The sequence below is a fragment of the Mustela erminea genome, chromosome 13 (assembly GCF_009829155.1).
Source record: "Mustela erminea isolate mMusErm1 chromosome 13, mMusErm1.Pri, whole genome shotgun sequence".
NCBI classification, from domain to species: Eukaryota; Metazoa; Chordata; class Mammalia; order Carnivora; family Mustelidae; genus Mustela; species Mustela erminea.
In genome coordinates this window covers 50806570-50831066 of record NC_045626.1, presented here as the reverse complement: position 1 = coordinate 50831066, position 24497 = coordinate 50806570, and the positions used below count along the sequence as shown (strand labels likewise).

The 24497-nt window shown below is 35.2% G+C and overlaps 1 long non-coding RNA gene across 3 annotated transcripts in view; it reads right to left on the bottom strand.

The window, feature by feature from the left end:
- LOC116572058 overlaps positions 1–24497 on the bottom strand; it is a 175783-nt gene that overhangs the window by 134329 nt on the left and 16957 nt on the right. Inside the window, exon 3 of one of the 3 annotated variants that reach the window (XR_004278110.1) lies at positions 15309–15401. The exons of the other annotated variants lie outside the window; for them this stretch is intronic. This is a non-coding gene — a long non-coding RNA (uncharacterized LOC116572058). The remainder of the gene's footprint in view (positions 1–15308; positions 15402–24497) is intronic. 3 annotated transcript variants of the gene reach the window in all.

Here is a 24497-nt window from a genome sequence, read left to right as displayed (position 1 = left end):
AGTATGGAATCCCGAGTGTATGAATCCAGTATCAGGGTCATTATTTGCTTTTTACATGCATAATTTTAAGTTCAGTTACTGACTTACAGAATAAAGTTTTGTCCACAATATAATAGAAGCAGAAACTTGCTCATGTAGTTGAAAACTCCAGTTCTAAAACAGTTCAGGCTATAATTGCCATTTTTTGTTTTTACCAGTGAAGCATAATTGAATCTTGACAACATGATTGTAATCAAAGGATACATGCAAGTTCACCCTAATCAATGCGCCTGAGCTTCCAGATGACCCCATTCAGGAGATATTGATGGAAAAGTACACCAGTTTCCACTGCTCTTCTGCCAACATTAACCAAGTGCAAATTAGATGTCTTTTTTGTCATTCTTTTGAGTGGCTTGGTTCCAGTTGTGTTAAAAGTGATCATTGATCACCTGAAGAGCCATGGTAGTTTGGTAAATTAGTTTCAGTCTGATGTTATTTTATATATAAACAGACTAATGTGCAAAACCTTAGGCATCACAGATTGTGTATAGTGTGGTAGACTTGCTTAATTACTTTTAAATGATCAGTGAGAAACCCAAACCAGTATGAAAATAATGAGAAAATAAGAACTACAATGATAGCAATTATGAAATAACAGCAGATTCAGTTATCCTAAGCCTATCCAACAAATAAGACTGGTGAGCAAAATAACCATATATAAAAAACAATGTTTAGACACAAAATAAGAATAAATGTTTCACTAACTGTGGGATTGATTGCAGAAGAACTCTATGTAAGCTATATAATGTAAAGTGAGGCCATAGAAAAATGCTATGAAATATGTGTAAAGACTTGCCATGTGGCTTAGAATTGGGGCAGTTAGCCTAAGAGGGTGTCATTGAATTCCTTGTACATTCATATTTGAATCATCCTTCTAAGGAAGCATTAAAAAACTTCAATGTTACTAATTCAAGAAATACATATTGGAGCCATTATACAGTATAACTTTCCTCCTATCAAACTGGGACAAAAATTGAGAATATTAATTGTAATTGAAGACACAGTGGTATGAGTACTCTCATATAGTTTCATACAAACATCAGTTGGATTGTATATTGGTTAAGCCTTCAAATCGTTACACTTTAGGATTAAAACACAGACACACAGACACACACATTGCTGCTTCTAAAAATCTACCATTATAAATTCATTCCTACATGCACAAAGACCTCTATTCATCACAGTGTTGAGGTGACAGCACAAAGTTGGAACAGAAATGTCTTTCTGAAAGACAGTAGTTGAAAATATGATGCACCTATTCAGTGCAATTCTATACTCCAGGTTAAAAAAATGACATTATTGGTAAGTGAGGAAAAAAATAGATGGAGTAATACTTATGGTAAGATCCTATTTATGTAAAAAATAACCAAAAAAGATAAACAGGCATACATGTATATTTATATAAAATGTAATAATTTGTAAGTATAAAGAAGAATACAGAAGGCTAGCCATGAATCCTTTAGTGTGGTTACATCTGGGGAAAAGGAATTTTCACATTTTTCTATATAATAAAATTATAAATAAATAAATAAAATTATATACATGTGTTATTGGTGTTAATTTAAAAATAATAACAAATAACAGTCTAGGAACCTATTTTCAAATTAAAACAAGATTAGGTTGGCAACAAGAGATGGAATACTAAATCAGATTGAAACTTAGCTGGGAGCCTTGAGACAAGGATCACATAACTGGCCAGATAAACTCATAGGTTTTAGTTATTGTGGTAGGTTGAATAATGGCCACCCAAAGATGTCAAGGTCCTCATTCCAGAAACTCATAAATATGTTACCTTACTTATATTCAAAAGGGACTTTGCAGATCTTCAGATTGGGAGATTATTCTGTCCCTTGGATATAATCATAAAGATACTTATATCTTTATAGGTAGGATGGTCAAAGACTGAGAAGGTGATGTGATAATGGGAGGAGAAAGACAGAGAGACAGAAAGGAAGACAAAGACAGAGACTAAGATTGGAAGATGCTACACTTCTGGTTTTGAAGGTGGAGAAAGAAACCACCAACTAAGAAATGCAATTGCCTTCTAAAAGGTAGAAAGGCAAGGAGACTATTTATCCACTAGAGCCTAAAGAAGAAACGAGCCCTGCTGACACCTTGACTTGAGCCCAGTCAGACTGAATTTGGACTTCTGAGCTCCAGAACTCTAAGAGAATAAACGTGTTGTTCTAAGCCACTAAATTTGAGGGAACTTGTTGTAGTAGCATTAGGAGATTAATATAGTAATCTGGCCTATAAGTATAGGAAGTAGAATTGGATTATCAATAATAAAAATAATTTTAGTAATAATCAAAATAGCAAACATTTGTAAATACTTCCTATGTGTTAGAAACTATGTTAAGGGCTTCATATGCAATGCTCGTAACAATTTTGTATGTACACACTATTTACATATTCCACTTCATACATGAGGAGCCAAAGCTTAAAGAGATTTAGTAATTTCCCAATGAGTAACAGAACCAAAAAACAAACAGATCTGGTTGACTCCATAACCTTCTTATGGTAGTGACCTTAAGAGTCACTGCTGCTATCCTAAATGTGGTAAGGCTATGAAGACATTCTTCCACAATGGCTTTTGATTTTAGAGCCATTCTCATATAAATGTACTAAATTTGTAACAGATAATTAAATTCTATGTTCCCTGTGGGAACATTCAAAGAATCTGAATGCACCTATGCAATGAGAGCCACAATGTTAGGAACACAATGCATGTTCTATGGCCTAACTTATTGAAATAGGTTCTTGTTTTCTGTGATTATATATAACACATGTGGGTCTGTGTGATAAGAGGACACATTTTAATGAGTGATTAATTTCATAGATGGACACTGAGGTGTAGATAGGTTAGATGGCTTTCATCTTGCTTGGGTCAAGGATCATGGATTGTGTAGGTTGAGGACACACATGGTGGCCTGGCTGGGGACCACCTGTTTCACTGTATGATGGGTTAGGACAGGAAAGAGCTGACAAATTTCTGAAGCAGTTTTGGTCTATTGCTGGGACACCTGGAGCAATAAGACCCAAGGGTATTGAGGAGCTGCTAGAAAGCTCTGAGGGGGAATACTAAAGAGCTGAAGTTCCACACCCTTCTGAGCTACACTGCTCTAGTCTGTTTTACATGTGTTTCTGCATAGGATTTCTTCAGTTGAAAGAGGAAGGAGGAAGAGTACAAGTTTTGGAATGGCTCATGGAGAGTTCTGAGAGAATACAGGAAGCCCAGGATTGCAGAGCCCAATTGGGGTGAGGGTGGGGGTGAGGGAACTACTTTCAGAATAATCATGTTGTCAATCTTACAATTTAACTGTATTTCAGTTGTTAAAGACTCTATACCAGCACTTAGGGATTCTAGGATGGGGCTGTTGTGGGCTGAGGGTCCCCTTCCAGCTCTAGGCTATGCCAGGTCACACTCTGGGCTGCCCCTAGGTTGGCTCCAGAATCACGCAGGTGAAACCACTTGATGTTGCCTCCTTCATTACTGCACAATTGCCACCAGCATTGAAAAACCAGGGTTTGGACAGTTTGCTAATGAAATAGAGAAAAGAATCGGTTGAATGGTTCTCTTAAATCACAAAAGAATGTTGGTTTTATGTTAATTAGCTGTTATTAAGTGAGGATTCTTTTGTTCAACTGGGAGTTGAAAGTCTCAATAAACATGACTGAGAGCAACCACCGCCTCTCCAAGTAAAATAAGTAAACAGCCTCATCAGAAAGAGAAGTTGGTGGCATCTGGTTGCAAGGAATAAATAAAATCTCCCATCTGGTGAAAGGCTTTTGAGATCCCACTTCCTATTCAGATTGTCACTATTACTGCAGCTGGATGACAATACCTTGAGTATTATTAGCAACCTGTCCAGATCAGTTCAGTGAAGCAACATAATTCAGTTTCACTGATTAAAAAATGGATATTTTCTTGTTATGCTAACTGAAATCTAACAATATTTCACAAAGTTATGATGCAACACAGAGCAGCTTGATAAGTAAAAATACTCTGGGAATGGACAAGTTCTAAAACTTTATTCACTATTCTTCCATTTACTGATAGTAAGAATTTGGGTAGCAACAAAACCTCTTCCTAAATGTTAAATACAGGATGAAAGTGCTCTATAATAGAATTGGATTGTTAAAGAAAAAGTGACATTTTTTTCAAGGGTAGCTTCATTAACTAACCCATTTTATCTACTTTTAGTCTAATGAATTGTCATCTTTCTGATATAAAAAATATCATACTTGGTCTAAGCATCTGCTTAGAAGATCCTGAGTCCTAAGAGAATCTCTGGGAAACAGCAGCATCAACCCTGAAATAAATGGAATCTTGCAGGTGTGTCCTTTGATTGAATAAAAGGTTAATTAAATTTGAGGAACAGTTGCACTAATTGGTGACACACTCCATTTTACTGTTTTTCCAGAACTGATTTATTTGAGAAGTAAACAGATTTAAGTGACTGAGCAATAGTGAGATTCATGCAACTACAAAAAGATCTCCATATATATTTAATTAAATTGACCTTAAGCCATCCTGTAATGTTTATTTCAACAAATAGCTCACTGTGTGATCACTTCTGGAATATTTGTATGACTTGAAGCATCTTTTAGGTATAATCAGCATTCAAAACATCATTAAACTTTACTGTTTGTGTATCATTAGTGTCTATAAAATATATTACATTGGGCAAACGATAGCAAAGAGATATATTTCATTTATGTGGTTCCCATCTCCCATTGCCAATTACCAATAGACTACATGAATTATTTATCGTCTCATGTTGGCTTAATATCAAATATTTTGCAACTTATATATATTAAAGATTGAAAGGGTAATTCTTTTATTTTCTCCCTTTCTTAGGAGAAAATCTTTGGAGAATATCAACAAACTTCTTAATGAAATACAAAGCAAAACTGAGATAGAAGAAAATCTTCCCCAAAAGGAGGTTATTTGATTAAAACTATTTTACAAAATGGCAGTGGGCATTTCAATCCAAATGTTGAAGATTCAACAGTTCTATATACAAGTAAATGAATAAAATTTAGGGTTTTAGAGTTGCAGAACGTATTTACTTAACTTTAAAATATAATTTTTAAAAACTAGTATAATCAGATGGGGATGAATTAGCTGGAATTAACCTTAGCTTCAGGAATTTTTAATAAACAATTTACACAACTGTACTAGGAAATAGACATGATACTGCCCCATTTCTTTTTTTTTTTTTTTAAAGATTTTATTTATTTATTTGACAGAGAGAAATCACAAGTAGTGAGAGAGGCAGGCATAGAGAGAGAGAGAGGGAAGCAGGCTCCCTGCTGAGCAGAGAGCCCGATGCGGGACTCGATCCCAGGACCCTGAGATCACGACCTGAGCCGAAGGCAGCGGCTTAACCCACTGAGCCACCCAGGCGCCCTATACTGTCCCATTTCTTTAGCCTATCTTTCATATCAACAGCTTTTTCTCTGTGGAAATGCACATCTCACCCATTTTTATCCTCTAAACATTCTTTTTTACATTCATCACTCTATTGTGAATTAGGATGTAACTACAATTTTTAAGCACTTTCCTGAATATCAGTTGTTCATACGAAGTAAAAGATTTCAAATAAAAATGCAGAAAATAGCATGTGACTTTCTACCATTCATACACTGATAATCAAGGCTGAATTGCCTTGCCCTTATTCATACCCACATTTTCCTAAGCAAGCTCAATTAATGGTCATTGGCCTCCATTGATTCCTGCCAGTGGCACTCAGATCAAATTTTAATGTGTATAAGAGTTATATGGGATACTTTAAAAAAAAAAAAAAAAGCAGATTCCTTAGCTCTACCTTCAGACATCCTGCCTCATTAACTCTTGAATGGAGCCGGGAATCTAAGTTTTTTAACAAACATGCCCAAATAGTTGTAATGAAAGTGGGAAATAGACCATATGCTAGAAACACTGGAATAAAAACTAAATAAAAAATGCAACTTTGAATGAATCCCAATTAAGACCACAGGCTTGCATTACCTCTTAAAAAAAATAAAGGGCATGCAACTTCTAATTAAAACTATAAGGTTTTTATAATGAGATACCACCTCACACCAGTCAGAATGGCTAAAATTAACAAGTCAGGAAATGGCAGATGCTGGCCAAAATGCGGAGAAAGGGAACCCTCCTACACTGTTGGTGGGAATGCAAGCTGGTGCAACCACTCTGGAAAATAGCGTGGAGGTTCCTCAAAAAGTTGAAAATAGAGCTACCCTACGACCAGCAATTGCACTACTGGGTATTTACCCTAAAGATACAAACATAGTGATCCAAAGGGGCATGTGCACTTGAATGTTTATAGCAGCAATGTCCACAATAGCCAAACTGTGGAAAGAACCTAGATGTCCATCAACAGATGAATGGATAAAGAAGAAGTGGTATACACACACACACACACACACACACACAGAGGCATACTATGCAGCCATCAAAAGAAATGAAATCTTGCCATTTGTGATGACGTGGATAGAACTAGAGGGTATTATGCTGAGCAAAATAAGTCAATAAGAGAAAGACAACTATCATATGATCTCCCTGATATGAGGAAGTGGAGATGCAATGTGGGGGGTTTGCAGGTAGGAAAAGAATAAATGAAACAAGCTGGGATCGGGAGGGAGACAAACCATAAAAGACTCTTAATGTCACAAAACAAACTGAGGGTGGCTGGGGGGAAGGGGATAGGGAGAGGGCGGTGGGGTTATGGACACTGGGGAGAATATGTGCTATGGTGAGTACTGTGAAGTGTGTAAACCTGGAGATTCACAGACCTGTACCCCTAGGGCTAATAATACATTATATGTTTATAAAAAAATTTAAAAAATTATAAAACAAAACCACCAAAACTATCAGGTTTTTTTCTCTCTGAATTTTATCTATTTTTTTTTTTTACTTGAGTATGGTTGACACACAATGTTATATTAGTTTCAGGTGTATAACACAGTGATTTCAACAATTCTATACATTACAGCTATGCTCACCACAAGTATAGCTACCACCTGTCACCTTATGATGCTATTACAGTATCACTGACTAAGTTCCCTATGCCGTGTCTTTTAATTTATTCATTCCATAACTGGATCCTGTACCTCCCACTCCCCTTCATCCATTTTGCCCACCCTTCCCCCTCTTGCAACCATCATTTTATTCTCTATTTATAGGTCTGATTCTGATTTTTGTTTGTTTATTCACTTGTTTTGTTTCTCAGATTCCATGTATAAGTGAAATCATATGGCATTTGTCCTTCTCAAACTATCAATTTTGATTCACTTTAGAAACAAGGAAATTCTACATGTTCAATTGTTTATTTTTGAATTTTATTCAAATTTTGGTTAAAACAGTTTAGTGAGATTCAGATTGATACTGTTGATTAAAATTTGGCATAAGGAAATATTTTTAGACCCAAATAAGCCATTAAAATCCAATTTTGTAAAACAAAACAGAAATTACTCTATATTTTATATACTCAGTGGGTAAAATGATGAACATGAACTAAGGAAAAAATAGAGCGAGGTAATTAGTATTCTTACATCATTTTTTGCTTTAAGAAACAAACTCTCATCAAAAAAATCTGCTTTCCAGGACAGAGGCTCAATGAAAAACATTTTAATTTTAGATTTTTTAATTTTTAAAATTTTTTTTAAAGATGTTATTTATTTATTTGACAGATGGAGATCACAAGTAGGCAGTGAAGCAGGCAGACAGAGAGGAGGAAGAAGGCACCCTGCTGAGTAGAGAATCTGATGCAGGGCTCCATCTCAGGACCCTGGGATCATAACCTGAGCCGCAGGCAGAGGCTTTAACCCACTGAGCCACCCAGGTGTTCCTTAATTTTAGTTTTTTAAAATTTATTTTTATTTTAAGATTTTATTCATTTTTTTATTTTTTGAGAGACAGAGAGGGCACAAGCAGGGAGAAGGAGCAGAGGCAGAAGGAGAAGCAGGCTCCCTGCTGAGCCCTGAGCCCAATGTAGAACTTGATCCCAGGACCCTGGGATCATGACTTGAACTGAAGGCAGGCATTTAACTGACTGAGCCACCCAGGCACCTTAATTTTAGTTTTAAAAACCCTGGTATCTATTATAGAAAATGGCCAGTGAAGGATATTCATGTTTGTTATTTTCAAGAACAAAGAGAAGATTTCCAAGGCTAGTCCAAGCTAACAAATAAATAAAAACACTCACAAATTGACTTATATATGGGATCGGTGTCTCCTGTTTAAAAAAAAGACATACTATAGAAAATATCCATTAAGGATTACTAGAAGATGGAGAAAGTTGTAGCCCTAAGCTTCAAGATGAGTTTTATAAGTGTACCTCAGGATCAGGAAGACCTATCAGTAGGAAATGCAATTTGCAAAACACATGTGGTTAGGTTTCCAACTGTGCTAGAACAAATCCTGCAATACCCCGAGTTCTCTCTCCTAATTATTGATTTCTCCTGTCATATTCACCTTACATCCTGACTTTGTCTCATACAACTAACCTGTAGTACCCAAAGTCTAATTAACTTGCTGGGGGAAAAATAATAGAATCAATCCAGTCATTTGGCATCAACTGAATCACAAATTTGGTCATTTTTCCTGAGTGTAATTTTCTCTTCTCTGAAATCAATCAAAACATATGATCAACATTAATATGCTGGTTAATCAATTGCTTGATAACATATGGGCTGGCTTCTACCATGGAAACTTGAAGATTTCAGAAGTCAAAGAATAGAAATAATTAAACCCAACAATAATAATAGACGTGTAATAACATGCCAGTTTCTGTGTTAAGCATGAATTAATTCGAAACCTCAGAATGCTATGAAGCGAATATTATTTTATGTCCATTTTTCCAAAAAGAAGAGAAGTACAGAGAAAGTCTGCAACTTCTCCAGTGTTATACTATTTGCAAGTGGCAGAAGCAGGTTTGGGAACACCTGTTTTTAACTCCATCACCCATACTTTCAACTACTTTGCCAGACCAGTGGTACAGCTTGTCCTGAATTAGCTCACCACAGTCTTCCTCCTGAAAAATGAAATCTCCTGCAGATGAGTTAAGAAGAGAAGGGGGCTGATACTCTCCTGTTATCAATGTCAGGAAACAATGCAGATCCAATCCCCTAATTCTCAAATGCTTTGAAAATGGAAAAGGCTATGTTCTTAAAGTAAAACACGCATAATCATCTGTAAGAGCTATAATTAAGCCTCTTGAGGAGATTCATGTGTGCCCTTACTTCCTGTGCTGACGTCTGACTGGCACTGCCAGCATTGTCAGAGCGGTCTGTACAAATGATTACACAGAAGGCTTGGAAACTTTCATAGTTACTCTAAAGCATGGTCTCGATGCTTCCACCAATCAGGGCAACAGCTCATACATATATGGTGTGGACAGTGAAGGATTTTGATCCAAATACATGAATGGGGTGAGTAGGCAGGAATAAGGGGAATTGATTCTCTTAATTACAAAATACTACAATTTCTTGTTAATGAAAAGTATCCCGGGATAGTAATCAGACTCTGATATAGGTATACATACATATGTGTACAAATACATATATACAGAGTATGATGAATACAAGTTAATATTCGCTAAGGAATGTAAGAGTCTTAACATTAATCATTGCATCGTTCTACAACATAGTGATATTCTTTGTAAATACATGGTATTAATTTTTTCATTATATATATTGTATATGCATTAATTGCCTACCCTGTACCAGGCACTGGGTCTATAAATATGAAGAGATATAAGCCTTGCTTTCAAAGAGCTCACAGAACACTGTGACAGAACACTGGCTACATGTTCTAAGAGCTGTGCTCAATCATTCAACACACATTTATTGAACAATTATTATCTAGTAGGCAATATAAAAGGTGTTACGAACACACAGGTGATCTAGGTAAACACGATCCCTGTGTTAAGTTGTTCATAAGGAAGTAGAAGGTCCACCTGTCCCTAAGAATAGAACAGGTAACTCAGCTTACCTGAGCACAGCTGGAAAAACAATTAGTAACTTTCCCACAGGGTGAAACAGAAGCTCATTGAACAAAGAAGGATCTAATGTTTTGAAGTGACAGTTCTAATAAGGATAATAAAGACTTCCTGTGGCTCAATGGTGGGACATCCTACTGGAGACAGCCTTAAATGTGAATGGCCTTTCCTGTGGTAAGGTTTGCAATTAACCCTTCTAAGCAGCTGCGACTGGTGGTCATTTCTTTCTTATGTGAAGCTACTCAAATGTGGTCTTCCAGCATCATTGGAAAACTGGTTAGAAATGTAGAAATACAGAATTACAGAATCTCTGGCCCTACCCCAGACTTACTGAGTCAGAATCTGCATGTTAACAAGATTCCCAAGTGCTTCCTGCACATTCAAGTTTGAAAATGCTCCTCTGAGCCACTGATCCTGAACCTTGGCTGTACCTTGGAATTATCTGTGGCCCTTAAAAAAATTACTCATGCTTTGCCCCCACCCCACTGACTCAGATTTGTTTACTTTTTCGTGGGGCCAGAACGTACTCATAATTTTTAAGTTCCACGGGTAATTCTAATGTACAACTAGAGTTCAGAAACACTGATCAGGGAAAGTATATACTAAAGTTGGCAAAACGTCAGAATCACATGTGGCATGCCTTGCCCCAGACATAATACATAATAGTTCCTGAAGATGGATGTTGATAATTTCTGGGTGTGAGTGCGTGTACTTAAGGGAGTGTTTGTGTAATATTTGGCTGCATGTTTGTGAATAAAAGATCAAATAAGAAAGCCATAAACAGGAATCCAGTATCCACAGAATATTGGTTCAGGAGGAAGACGAGAAGTTTTTAATGCAATGATACCCTGACTCCATTTTACTTACTGGGTCGTGTGAGGATTATTGGACCATGTTATTGGATTATATGTATATATATTATATTATATATAATATAAGTATATTGAATTATATGTATTATATTGGAAATATGTGGAAAAAACCTGTGCAAATTATAGAAAAATGATAGAATTAACTATTTGGACCTAATATAATACATGGGAAGTTGTCAAATTCAATTGAATGGCCTTGTCCTGTGTTTTTTTGAACTTGCTTGATGGAAAATGGCAATGATTCCTCAAATTCTCCTCTTTCTACCACACACAGACTGAGTGGCCACCACTCACAAATAAAGCTCTTGATAAATACATGATATCATCATGGCGCAGCATGAGTACAGTGTGGTTTGGGACATCTTCAGGAGCATGCATGGCAGAGGTAGGAAAGAGTATGTGAATGTAAATTTAGCAGGCATGGCATGTGCAAATTTTCCAGAAGCATTTGGAAACTGGCTGCATCAGGGAGTATCAAATGCCATAGAAACCCTCAACAGAAAGGGGAAAGAACCAAGGCCATGACATTGACAGCCATTCTCAGTTTTGGCTGTTTAAGATGATCTAATTATGAATGTCTAAATGTAAAGTTGGTGAGAGGTTTTAATCAGAATTGAGTAGTAGCATGTGAGCAGTTTATTTGGACTATTTTTTGCTTCTGAAACCTCATGCATCATCTCCAATTTTTTTTTCTTTTTAAAAAAGACAATGATTGTACACACTATAAAAGGGAAGTCTGTTTTTGTATTTCTTATCATCTCCTTCAAAGTTAAAGCCTGTGTTAACTGCATCTTTTAATGGTTGTGTCTGCCCTGGAAAAACTCATGAGGTTACTTAAAATAGGGGATTTTTTCTAAAATAGATTTGGCTGGAAAAGTTTGCAATTTCTCATCCTTTTAAATGATATTTTCCTTATAAATGCTTTAAACTTTAAATTGATAAAAGGAATTAAGGTCACTAGAGGAGAGGCATAAAAAAGAACTAAAATGTCCTAGAGCTACATAGCCAGAAGGGAGATCTGAGGATCTTGCCTTTTTTTTACTTATTAAAAAGATTGAAACGAAGAAGTTCCCTTAACCTTATAACCATCTCCCAAGAAATAGCCATCCTAGCCCATTTGGTAAAGCACTCTAGGAAGGCTGATTCTAAACTAAAATGCTTCCTGCTAAAAATGTTCATTGTGTATACTCTTTTTATGTGTCTTGGTGGAAATGTGCACATTTTGCTTACAAATGACATTTATTCAGGGACCTGAAATCTGTTACCTCAGTTCCCCAACCCTGAGGTCAATCTGGCTTCATGTACAATGACCCAGGTTTCTTTAACTTTTCCCTTATTCTCAGTCTTTCATTCACCTATATTCCTTGCATATAATAATCAATAAATATTTATTGCATTAAATTGACTCAGTTGATTTCCTGTTAGGCCACATCCTGTTTTAGTTATGAGGTCCTAAGGTAGAGGCAGACACACCCAAAGGAGGATTTAAATAACCCTGAGTAGAATAATTCATGGTTTTAAACATATATGTGTGAGTACATGAGTATGTGTGTGTGTGTGTGTGTATGTGTGTATACACACATTCTCCTTTCATTGCCATCTGGCTTTTCAACCAGTCTTGTTCTGAGGAATTTACTTTTGAGCTGAATTAGGTTCCTCCTAAGACTGCTAACACTCTAGGAGGTCATCCCCTTATTCAGCAGCCCAAGACTCTAAGAACACTGGTATATCTGCCCAGTAAACAATCATCAGGCATTGTTAACTGACTGACAATGATTAAGGGCAAATATTATTAGTCTAAGAATCTGGAGGAACTATTTTCACAAAATTCTCTCTTTTAATTATTTTTTTTATCCAAGTTCAGATCAATTATAATTTCCAAGTTCATATAATGTACCAAACACTACTGAGAATACAGTATGGAGGAATGCAATCCCTGTCTTAAAGGCATTAAAAATCTACTTAGTGGGACACATGTACACTAAAATCATAATTCAAGTTTATAAATATAAAGACAGGTTTCAGAGGATATTGTGGAAATGCACAGGAAGTGCGCATAGCAGAAGTCTCAGTTGGAAGAACGAATGTCAGGTCAGCAGTATTTGGAGAATGAACAATCACAGCAGAAGGAGTTAGACATTGTCAAGGAATCCTTTCCTCTAGGCAGCAACTCATGGATTTTTTTTCCTGGTCACTCCAGAGATATTCCTGACACATAAGCAAGATCAGAAAAAGGGGTAAAAGGGGAAAGAAAATATGGGACAAGAGAGGTGAGGAGGAAGAAAGCAGAGGGAAGAAAAAGGAGGGAAAACAAGGACCATCTCATTCAGAAAGTTCCCGGAACAACTTGAGAACTACTCTATTTCTAGAATGTAGCTCCCCTCTCCTTACCTCCTCATGGTACTATTATCCTCACAAAAGTCTTGGCAATTTTTATGTGATTGGACATTGGGTCGTGGTTGAAGCACTTTGTAACCAAGTGAAGTGGCAATAACTGATGTTCCTTCCTTTTGATCCCAACAGTGCTTTGCCAATATTGTTCGTTGCTCCTGAGATTCAATTGTCCCTGGAGACGGGAACAGGTTCCCACTCATCCCAATAGAGCCTATTACACAGGTGAGGGATCTGTCAATTGACTGCCTCTTGAGATTGCTTCTAAGAAGGGATGACCAAATCTAGTTTTAAGCCCAGATTGTAATTTTTCAGCCCCAAAGGCAATATCACATTCTGGTCTGTATTTGATTTCATATTCTCTCTAACTGCTCATGTTATGCTAGGTCTCTTTTCCTTAGAGTATCTAGAGAATAGTATCCATACACGCACTCCTATATCTCTATTATACTTAAACCTATTTATAACTACCCAATTTTCCACCAAACCTCATAGCCACAGCAAATGGTTTTAACTCTGTGAAAATTATTTCTCAAAACGTGTCCATAAAATAATTCTATAAGATGCTTGGAGAAGGAAGTTTATGGTGAAATATGTTAAGAAAAAATTATGCAAAATATCTGCACAACTATGTGGTTTAAAAAAAAGTCTTAACATCTCTCAAAGTTAGTATTCTAAAGATCAGAGTAACCTGGATACATTTTTAAATTATAGATCCATGGGGCCCATCTTAATTAATTAAAATGTTTTATAGTAAGTCTGAGAAATCTTTAATTTTTATAACTTCCTACTATCCATGATGTCACCATCCTGGTCTGGATTCAAAAGCTAGTATTTGAGGGTCTCTATTTTTAAGAATTCTTCACCACCTTTTTATTGATCATTTGAAAGCATTCCTTTACCACTCTATGAATCAACTAACAATTATTCACAATTCTACATGATAACATTAATTGCATTCTCAAGAAAAGCCTGTAACTGTTTGGAATATTTGTAAAGATGATACAAATAGGGAAGTGGACATTTCAAATTTTAACTCTGGAATATTCCTATCCTTCTTATTTGCTTTTCTCTCCCAAGCCAATCTTCCCCCAACTTAATGTTGGTCTGTGTCCATGATTTTCAGTTTTCACACACTCTTTGTGTACTAATGGGAAATGGATGAAGCACTGTGAACTTTAATGATAGTAACCTTCACATGTAGCAATAAATTATTTTAACTTTCCTAACAGATTCACAAAAAATATATTTTAAACTACTTAAGATAATTTGTGAAAAAATGTCAAACTTAAGTTTTTATTTTAGAACAGTTTGGAGTTTTCAACTTAATTTTCACTTACAAAAAGCAGTTTGAAGCTGGTAAAAACTCAAGTAATCAGAAATGTGTAATAAGTAATCAAAATGTGAGTTACAAATTGTTATCTAGTGTACAATGAACAGCATAAAATAACAAGGGACTGGCTGTCTACAGGATGGCAAGTTAATGAGAAAGAGCTAGTATGTAATAGAGACTAATTTTTAACTGAAAATAAAATTTGCATTGAATCTCAAGTGTACAATGTCTTAGAAATTATCAGAAATGCAAGGCAATGAAAAGATTTTTTGAGCTATTTAAAAAAATTATTTGCTTCCTCCTTTATACATTTATTCTCCAGGTTAGTGAAAAACAGCATTTGCTAATCTTGTGCTTTCTTTCTGGTATCTCAACTTCCATCATTTTAACTAAAGATACACTATATTTTCATTTGTTATATGTGTGTGTTTATATACATATATGTACATATATGTACACACATATAGTACATATATGTGTGTGTATACACATACAATCACACACACACATACTACCACATGAGCCACAAATGGTGTTTAGAATTCATCATGTCAGCAATGGTAAGTAAGATACAACACCAATCAAGATGCTTAATGCTATTTTCGACTCATGCCAAAATCCCATTCTCATCTTTATCTTCCCTGATAGAGTACAATGAGTACTTACAGCTTTTTCCAAAATCTGGCAATGCTTGCAATAAAGAATGGAGACTTCACTACAGTTATATGAAGGTGGCATTTATTTTCTGGCAGCTCTCCTCTGTCAAAAAATAGAAAACTTTGAATGATCATGTTCCTCAGTTTAGGTATCAAGGATTCTTTCTGAATAAGGGAGACTTTGAAGCTAGATTTCAGCCTCGATACATGTTTTTTCGTGATGAACCTTCCCCAAACTCTAGTAAAAACTGATCCAGGATGTGGTGGCTGTATCCCATGACAGTAGCAATGAGTATTCCAACAAAGAACTAAAAACACTGGTGGATAGTGTAACAGTAAAAGGATTTTTGCAGTTAGTAATGCAGTGTGCGTGTGCACTCGTGTGTGTGTGTGTCTGTGAGTCTGTGTGCCTGTTTATGTGTATGTGTGTGTGTGTGTGTACAACTTTTGCCAAACTGATAGGAGAAATGAATATTGTTGTATTGGTATACTCATGAGCTTATAGAACTTTCTCACATATTTACTGGCTACTTATATTTCTTCTTTCATCTAAATCATATAATGTATGTACTTTTTATCATTTTCTTGTTTGGTTGTTCATCGTTTTTTGGGTTGACTTTCATTAGTTCTTCATGCAGTATAATGCTAAAAATTGCTGTTTATTACATGCTATAAATATTTCTTCTTTACTTTATATAAGGAACCAATGGAAATATATTCTACTTAGTTCATTCCAGCTCCTGAAATGACTTCTCAGTTTACTTTTTCTTTTTCTTTCTTTCTTTCTTTCTTTCTTTTTTTTTTTGTGGTAGAGAGAAAACTGTTTTTGTGCATAAAGAAAGGAAGAGAAGAGATCTATAAATCAATGTTAACTATCCAAACTACTTATATTTTTCCCACAGGCAAGCTCAATTACACGAGCAACTACTGAAGCTGAAGGGTTATTTTTTCCCCAAGTATATCATGCTACTAGCAATCTTCATCCAACAAGTTATCTCCTATTTTTGACGTCTATCAGATCAGCTTCTCCATCAGTGTGTAAGGTGTCATTAGGATAGGTTGCTCCTGGTTCCCTCAAGGTAATTTTGAACTAAAAATATAGTGATCTTTCCCTGAAAAGAGCTATAATAATTCTTCTTAAGTTTAAGGTCAGGACTAAATCTCATTCATTCTAAGACATAAAAAAATAAGTAATGTTACTTGAAGAAAATATTCAAATAATTTGCTTAGAATAAAAATTCTAGAATTATTTACATTTTTTTCCTTATGGCTGAGTCCTCAAAATAAACTCTATATTAAATATTTTTTTCATTTTTTTTTAGCTTTATTAAGATTTAATTTACATATAATAAACTACATGTATTAAAATGTGTAATTTGATAACTTTTAAATATGTATAACCTCTTTAAATCGTCACTATAATTGCTAATAATCATATCCATCACCTCCAAAACTTTCTTCTTGCCTATGTGTAATTACCACTCCTTCCCAGGCAACTATTGGTGGTTACTAAAGTGTCTTTACAAAACATTTTACGCAGTTTTTTAAATTAATTTGCATGATTTCTTCTTATTAAGTTTTGAGAGTTCTTCACAGATTCTGAATACAAGTCCTTTATCATATACACACTTTACAAATATTTTCTACCAGTCTGTGGCTTATCTTTTCATTCTCTTAAAAGTATCTTTTGAAGGGCAGAAAGTTTTAATTTTTAATAAAATCTAATTTATCTTTTTTAAGGTATGTTTTTCTTTCCATATCTGAGAACTCTTTGCTATAACCCAAAGTCACAAGTTTTCTTATATTTTTTTCTACAAGTTTAATGGTTTTAAGTTTTATATTTAGACCAATAATTCATTCTGAGTTAATTACAACATATGGTGTAGGTTATGGATCAATGTTTGTTTTGGTTTGGGTTTGGGTATTTTGCATATGGTTAGCCAACTGTTTGAGCATTATTTGATGAACATTATTCTTTTTCCACTGAATTGACTTTGCACCTTTTCAAAAACCAGTTGTCCATACACATGTGTGTCTATTCCTGGACACTCTATTCTGTTCATTTTATCTATTTATTTATCTTTGCGAATACCAAAACTCTCTTAATTACATTAACTTTATAGTGTCTTAACATTAAATAGCAGTAGTTCTCCAGCTCTATTCTTCCTTTTACAAACTTATTTTGGCTAATCTAAGCACTTTGCATTTCCACATTAATTTTCAATTAGTTTGTCTAGTCTCACAAAAATTTTTCCTGGGATTTGACTGGAGCTGTGTTAAATCTTTACATCAATTTGGGGAGAATTTACATCTCAACAATATTGAGTCTTCCAACCTATAGATGGTACACCTCTCCGTTTACTTAGATATTTACTTCCTCTCAGTAGTGCTTTATATTTCTCAGTATGCAGGCCTTTAATATCTTTTGTCGGACTTAGCCATACATATTTCATATGTTTGATAGTAGTTTGAATAGTACTTTAAAATTTTTTATATATGGATTATTTGGTATATAGAAATATAATCTGACCTCTGGATTGATACATGAATGTATGGTAAGAATTAAGAGCTTCAGCAGAGTCATCAGAAAACACTGATCATTTGAGTATGAATGGAGTGAGGAACCAAGAGCAGTACCCTCCTCCTTCACTATATTAAGTGAAGCAGATAGTGGCTACCCTTAACAAAAACAAATCCTTGAAAGAACAGATTTGTCTTGAGAAGTATGATCATGTGATTTTTGAAAGGAAGGAGGACAGGGTATGATGCAACCCAATTTGCTATAGTGGAGGCCATTTCACTAATGGCCGTACTCACTGAAAGGATGGTTTAGAAAAACCTAGCACGTGCAAGCAACAAAGACTCACATCTGCCTTAGTGTGGACTCTAAATAGAAAAGGTTTCCATTTAGAAATTCTTTTTTTTTTAATATTTAATTTTTTATTTAGAAATTCTGAATGTAAGATACCTCACCTGAATTTGGACTTCACATTTAAGTTACCTATTTGGACTGAATGTGAGCGGAGAAAAGAATATGGAAAGTACTCCTACAAGAGTATGTTCCCTGGAGCACCTGCCAAGTTGTGCTCTGCTACAGAACTTTTGCAGAGGAACACACTTGCAAGAAAAGGTCTATTAATGCCTCCCACCAGGAGAATGGTAGAGAAATGATACCCCCCAAATCTGTTCCTTTGTAAAAACAGTGAAAAATTGTCAAAATCAACTTTTTCATCTTTCTGGAAATTAAGCAAAGGCTTGCAATAATCTAAGGTGTGTTTTTTCCAGAAAGATTAGTTAATCTCAGTAAGAAGTTTTATAGCATTTCAACTTGTTCTGTTCCCTTCCCACTTTCCTCACTCCACAGTAGCCTTAAAAAACAGCAGGATTGCAAGCATGGTAGCTATATAATCAGCAGCCTAAAAGCATTACAGGGGCAAGAACAGAATTGGAGCTCCACAAAAAGCCCCATCTCAGAGAATTTTTAGGATTTGACCTGCTTGACAATTGTCTGGAAAAATATCCATTCACAGGGTTTATTTTTATTTGAACCCAGATTTTTCTCATTGGGAAAATCCCCCTTTCCAGGTTATTTATCAATCAGTATCAGCAACAATTATTTAATACTACAGCTTCCTACAGTGATGATACTAGTTGGTACAAACATGAGTTTGGCCATAAAACTTAAAAGTAAAATCTGGGAATGAGGTGCCCATAGAGGACTTTGAAAAGCTCTGACATACTCCTGAGCATTGCGAATTCCACATACAAACACGAAGTTGTTTGCATGTTCAGAAGAAAAACCCAAAAAGGCCCCAATCTCTCAACTCTGACATTGAGGTTCTGCACAAGAAGGAAAAGTTATAAACTACCATAATGTTAAAGGCATATCCAACATAAACACAGAGTCCATCAGAAATGGTGGAAGACACTGGTTCAAAGCATTTAAGGAAATATCCATTCAATCATTAGCTGACCACACAATCAAGTGTCAACCTCAGCAGTTGCACATATCAAAGAATAAGGGCTTTAGGGAATTCAGGAAAGCCACTAAACAAACAAACCACATCAACAGAAACAACAACAACAACCAGCAACAACAACAAAACCTGCTATATCATGTTTAAAATTTCCAGATTTCAGCCAAACATTATGAGACATAAAAGTGACATGAAAGTATGGCCTATACACAAAGGTAAAAAGGCAGTCATTAGAAACACTACCCAAGGGGTACCTGGGTGGCTCAGTTAGTTAAGCATTTGCCTTCAGCCCAGGTCATAATCTCAGAGTCCAGGGATCGAGCCCCACATCTGGTTCCCTGCTCATTGGGGAGCCTGCTTCTCCCTCTCTCTCTCCTGCCACTCCCCCTGCTTGTGCTTGCTCTCTCTTTCTCTCTGTGTCAAATAAGTAAATAAAATCTTTTTAAAAGGAAAAAAAAAAAAAGAAAGAAAGAAACACTACCCAAGGAATCTCATAAGTTAGACTCATTAGAAAAACATTTTATTTATTTATTTATTTTTTTTTTTTTTTAAAGATTTTATTTATTTGTTAGAGAGAGAGATACAGAGCACAAGCACAGGCAGATAGAGTGGCAGGCTAGAGGCAGAGGGAGAAGCAGGCTCCCTGCCGAGCAAGGAGCGCGATGCGGGACTCGATCCCAGAACGCCGGGATCATGACCTGAGCCGAAGGCAGCCGCCCAACCAACTGAGCCACCCAGGCGTCCCTAGAAAAACATTTTAAAGAAGACATTATAAATATGTTCAACTAAATAAAATAAAATGTATCTAAAACATTAAAGAAAAGTATAAGAACACTCCTCAAATAAGAATATCAATAGAGGGAAGTTATTAAAAAGAACCAAATAGAAAATGTCAAGTTGAAAAGGAAAATAATAGTAAGGAAAATCAAACAGAGGGATTCAGCAATGGATTTGAGCTGCCAAAAAAAAGAATCAGAAAATTTGAAGATAGATAATAGAAGTCAACCAGTCTGAGAAACAAACAAACAAACAAACAAACAAAGGAAAAAAGAAAAATGAACAGAGGGCTGTGGAACATCATCGAGACAGCAATAAATGCTTAAATGGACTCCTAGAGGAGAATAAAGAAGGGAGGAGAGTCCCAAACTTCCTGTCTTTAATAACTCAATTTATACATTCAAGAAACTCAACAAATTCCAAACAGGATAAACTCAAAGAGATACACAACTATACATGTTAGAGTTTAATTCTCAAAATCCAAGACAAAGAGACATACTTGAAAGCAGAAAGATGAAAAAAGACTTGGATAGGAATGCTCAAAGAAATGCACAACTCACTCTGGACAAAACAAAGTGGGGTGACATCTTCAAGGCATGGACAGGCCAAGGCTATTAACCAAGGATTCTATACCCAGAGAAACTATCCTTCAAAAATTTGGAAGACGTGACATTGCAAACAAAAACAGAGAATTTTTCATTAGCATACTCTTCCTAAAAGAAATAAGAAATGGAGTCGTTTAGTCTGATAAGAAAAAACACTAGTGAGCTACACTAGTAGCTCAAATCCACACAAAGAAATAAATAACAGTGCTAATAGAATCTATATAAGTAAATATAAAAAACAATATAAACATTTTGTAACATTTTCTTCTTTTGAAACACAGTGACATGGAGTAATTATTATAAAACATGTTGATAGTTTCATAATGTACAAGTTTGTAATTTGACAATAATATTACAAAGGAAGGCAAGGGAATGGAACTATTTTAGAGCAAAGCTTTTGTATGCTATTGAAATGAAATTGCTGTTAACCCAATCTAGATTACTTTAAAGATTTTTTTAAAAATTTATTTATTTGACAGACGAGATCACAAGTAGGCAGAGAAGCAGGCAAAGAGAGAGGGGGAAGCAGGCTCCCTGCTGAGCAGACAGCCTGATACGGGGCTCGATCCCAGTACCCTGGGATCATGACTCGAGCCAAAGGCAGAGGCTTTAACCCACTGAGCCACCCAGGCACCTCCAATCTAGATTACTTTAAATTAAGAATTCATTTTAATACCCAGGGCAACCACTAAAAAAATAAAATCTAAAAATAACTTTAAAAAAGAGGGGATATAAAACCAGAAACCACATAAGATATATAAAAAACAACTGAAATGACAGATGCAAATGCTACTTACCAATAAGCACTTTAAATATAAATAGATGAAACATTCTAATCAAGAGGCAGAAACTATCACACTGGATTACAAAACAAGACACAATTATATGTTCTCTACAGGAAGATTAAAAAATACAATGTATTTAATATAATGGGATTGAAGAGATAAATAACACAAACAGAAAGCATAAGAAATAGACTAGACTAAAAAAGTTACTGGAGATAAAGAGGAACATTGTATGATGTGTGATAATAAAAGGTCAGGCCATCAGATGTAATAATAAAAATCATCTTGACCTTTGTCCTGCACCATACTCAAAAAATAAGAAATGCATCACAGATCTAGGTACGAACCCTAAAACTATAAACTCTCTAGTAGAAAACATTCTAACAGTGGAAAAGACAGTTTTTTAGGTAGGATACAAAAAAACCCACAACCACACAAAATGTGATACACTGGATTTTATCAAAATTTTAAAAAATTCTGCTTCTTAAAAGACACTTTAAGAAATAAAAGACAAACTACAGACAAGAAAATATTTGTAAAACACATATCTGTGAAGGACTCAAATTCATAATATAAATATATACAATAAAAAGAAAAAACAGCAACACAATGAAATATGGGCAAAGAGTCATGCAGACATTTCACCAAAAAAAGATATGGGTAACAGATGAGCACATGAGATGTTCGACATTATTAGGCATTAAAGAGATCCAGATTATCCATGAGAAAAGGAATTTGCAATAACATTTATAAAGAATAAAGGAGTATATGAGACAGGAAAATTCCAATCCTCATTTATAGATCATAGATGTGAGAAATTCCTAGTAAAATACATAGCATACTGAATCTAAAAATATTACTTTAAATATTATTTTAAAATATTAATATCCAAGAGGTTTCATTTCTGAGATACAGTAATTACTTAACAGAAATTACTTTGAATAAATTTAACACATTGAGGGCACCTGGGTGGCTCAGTTGGTTAAACGACTGCCTTCAGCTCAGGTCATGATCCCGGAGTCCCAGGATCGAGTCCCACATCGGGCTCCTTGCTCAGCAGGGGGTCTGCTTCTCCCTCTGACCCTCTCCTCTCTCATGCTCTCTCTCTTTTTCTCTCTCTTAAATAAATAAAATCTTTAAAAAAAAATTTTTTTAACACATTGAAGAATTAATGGAGGATAACACAGCTCTAAATGCAGAAAAGTCAGTGTTCAAATTTAGTACCCATTCATCACTAAAAATTTTAAGTAAACTGGAAACAGAAAGAAATTTCCTTGATGTGATAAAGGAATCTACAAAAAATATTTACAGAAATTAAAGTTAATGATGAAATTGTAGAAGCAACCCCTTAAAATTAAGCAGTGAGCAAAGGATTCCTGACATCACTTTTTGTTTTCAACAGTGAATTGTATCCTCTAGTTAATGAAATAGAAATTAGGAAAAAACATACAAACAAACAAAAAAAACCCACCATCATTCACAGACAACGTATAAATTTGTACATAGAAAATTCAACAGGTATGTTGAAAAAATTAGTAGTAGGCATAAAATCAACATAAAATAATGAGTATGTTCCTATATACCAGATAGACATTGAAAATGCTAATTAAAATAACATCATTCAGAAAGACAAAAAAATATGATACACAGGAATAAATTTAACAAAGTATGTTGAAAGTCTATACCAAAAATATCACAGAGACACACAGAAATGCCTTCAGCTATAAGAATTTATTGGGAGCACAGGAGCAGAAAAGACCGTTTCATTGGTCATACACTCAGGCCTCCTGGAGAATGGGGCTCTCATTCTGTGTTCCAGTAATTACAGCAATGATAGCAGTAGCTCTATGGGCATTCTTCCTGGTCTAGGGACTGCTGTACTGTTGCAGTTTAGCTCCTCAGCATCTATTTCATACTGTTCTTTCTCTCTTTACCATACATAAACTTTCTAATAGAGAATCATATTGGTTTGATTAACACCTATTCAGGTTAGGGTCCTTATTGGACAGAGATCTCTAAGAGACAGATAAAGGATTGCTAATTATTGAATCCTTACTAGGGCCCAGGTAGTTTTTATATATTGTATCATTGAAACCTAATAAAAATCATATGAAAGAAGTATAAGTCATATCCCTTTTTATAAATAGGGAAACTGATGCTTAGAATGGCTACATAAACATGCCACAGTCACCTAGCTAGTAAGTGGTGGAGTGGGTGAATCCCGTGTCCCTGCTCTTGGTCACTCTGCCCATACTCCAAACCATTGCCTCTTACTAGTTCAGTCTCTACAGTGTTACATATCAGCAGAAGAGTGTAGATTCCTGTTCTAATAACTGTGGTCAGGAAAACAGGGCTATATATATTACAAAGCATCACAATCTTTTCACAAGACCTTGTTGCCAATATTATAAGAGGCAATAGAGATGGAAAATTCTTGTGTTATTACTCAGCAATAAAAGCACACCAATCCTGTTTAGTATTAGTTGCCATAAAATAAAATGGGTAGTTATCATTTATTCTCAGAACTATTACCCTGATGCAATAGATTTAATTTGCATTTTTTAAAATGCCAACATAGTTATATTATGATTTTTTAAGGCACAGATTAAGCACATTTGTGTCCAAATGTGATACTTATCTTTGTACTTTTTCTCTATACTTTTGCTCTATCAGAGCAATTCCAGAAGCAAGAGTAAATACCCTATAATTAAAATGACACTGACTCTCTATGAATATATTCTAGAATTTAATGGGAGAGGAGCAGCAAAAGGGAGGTGATCAGCCTCTATGGTTAGCTGCTATAACATCAGGACAATAAAGTATCTAACACTTTCAATTGTATTTCAGATTTCTTGGCTATAGTCATAGAACCTAGTACTATGCTTTGAATTTAATAGGCACTCAAGAAGTTTGTATGGGGAATGAAAAATGACTATACATTTTTCTTAATGTACATAACCTGTTTGCATTGACTTGTTGCAAACAAAAACTGTACAAGTAATAGGAAATATCTTCCAAGGACTGGAAAGTGGTATTAAGTCAACATAGCAAAATG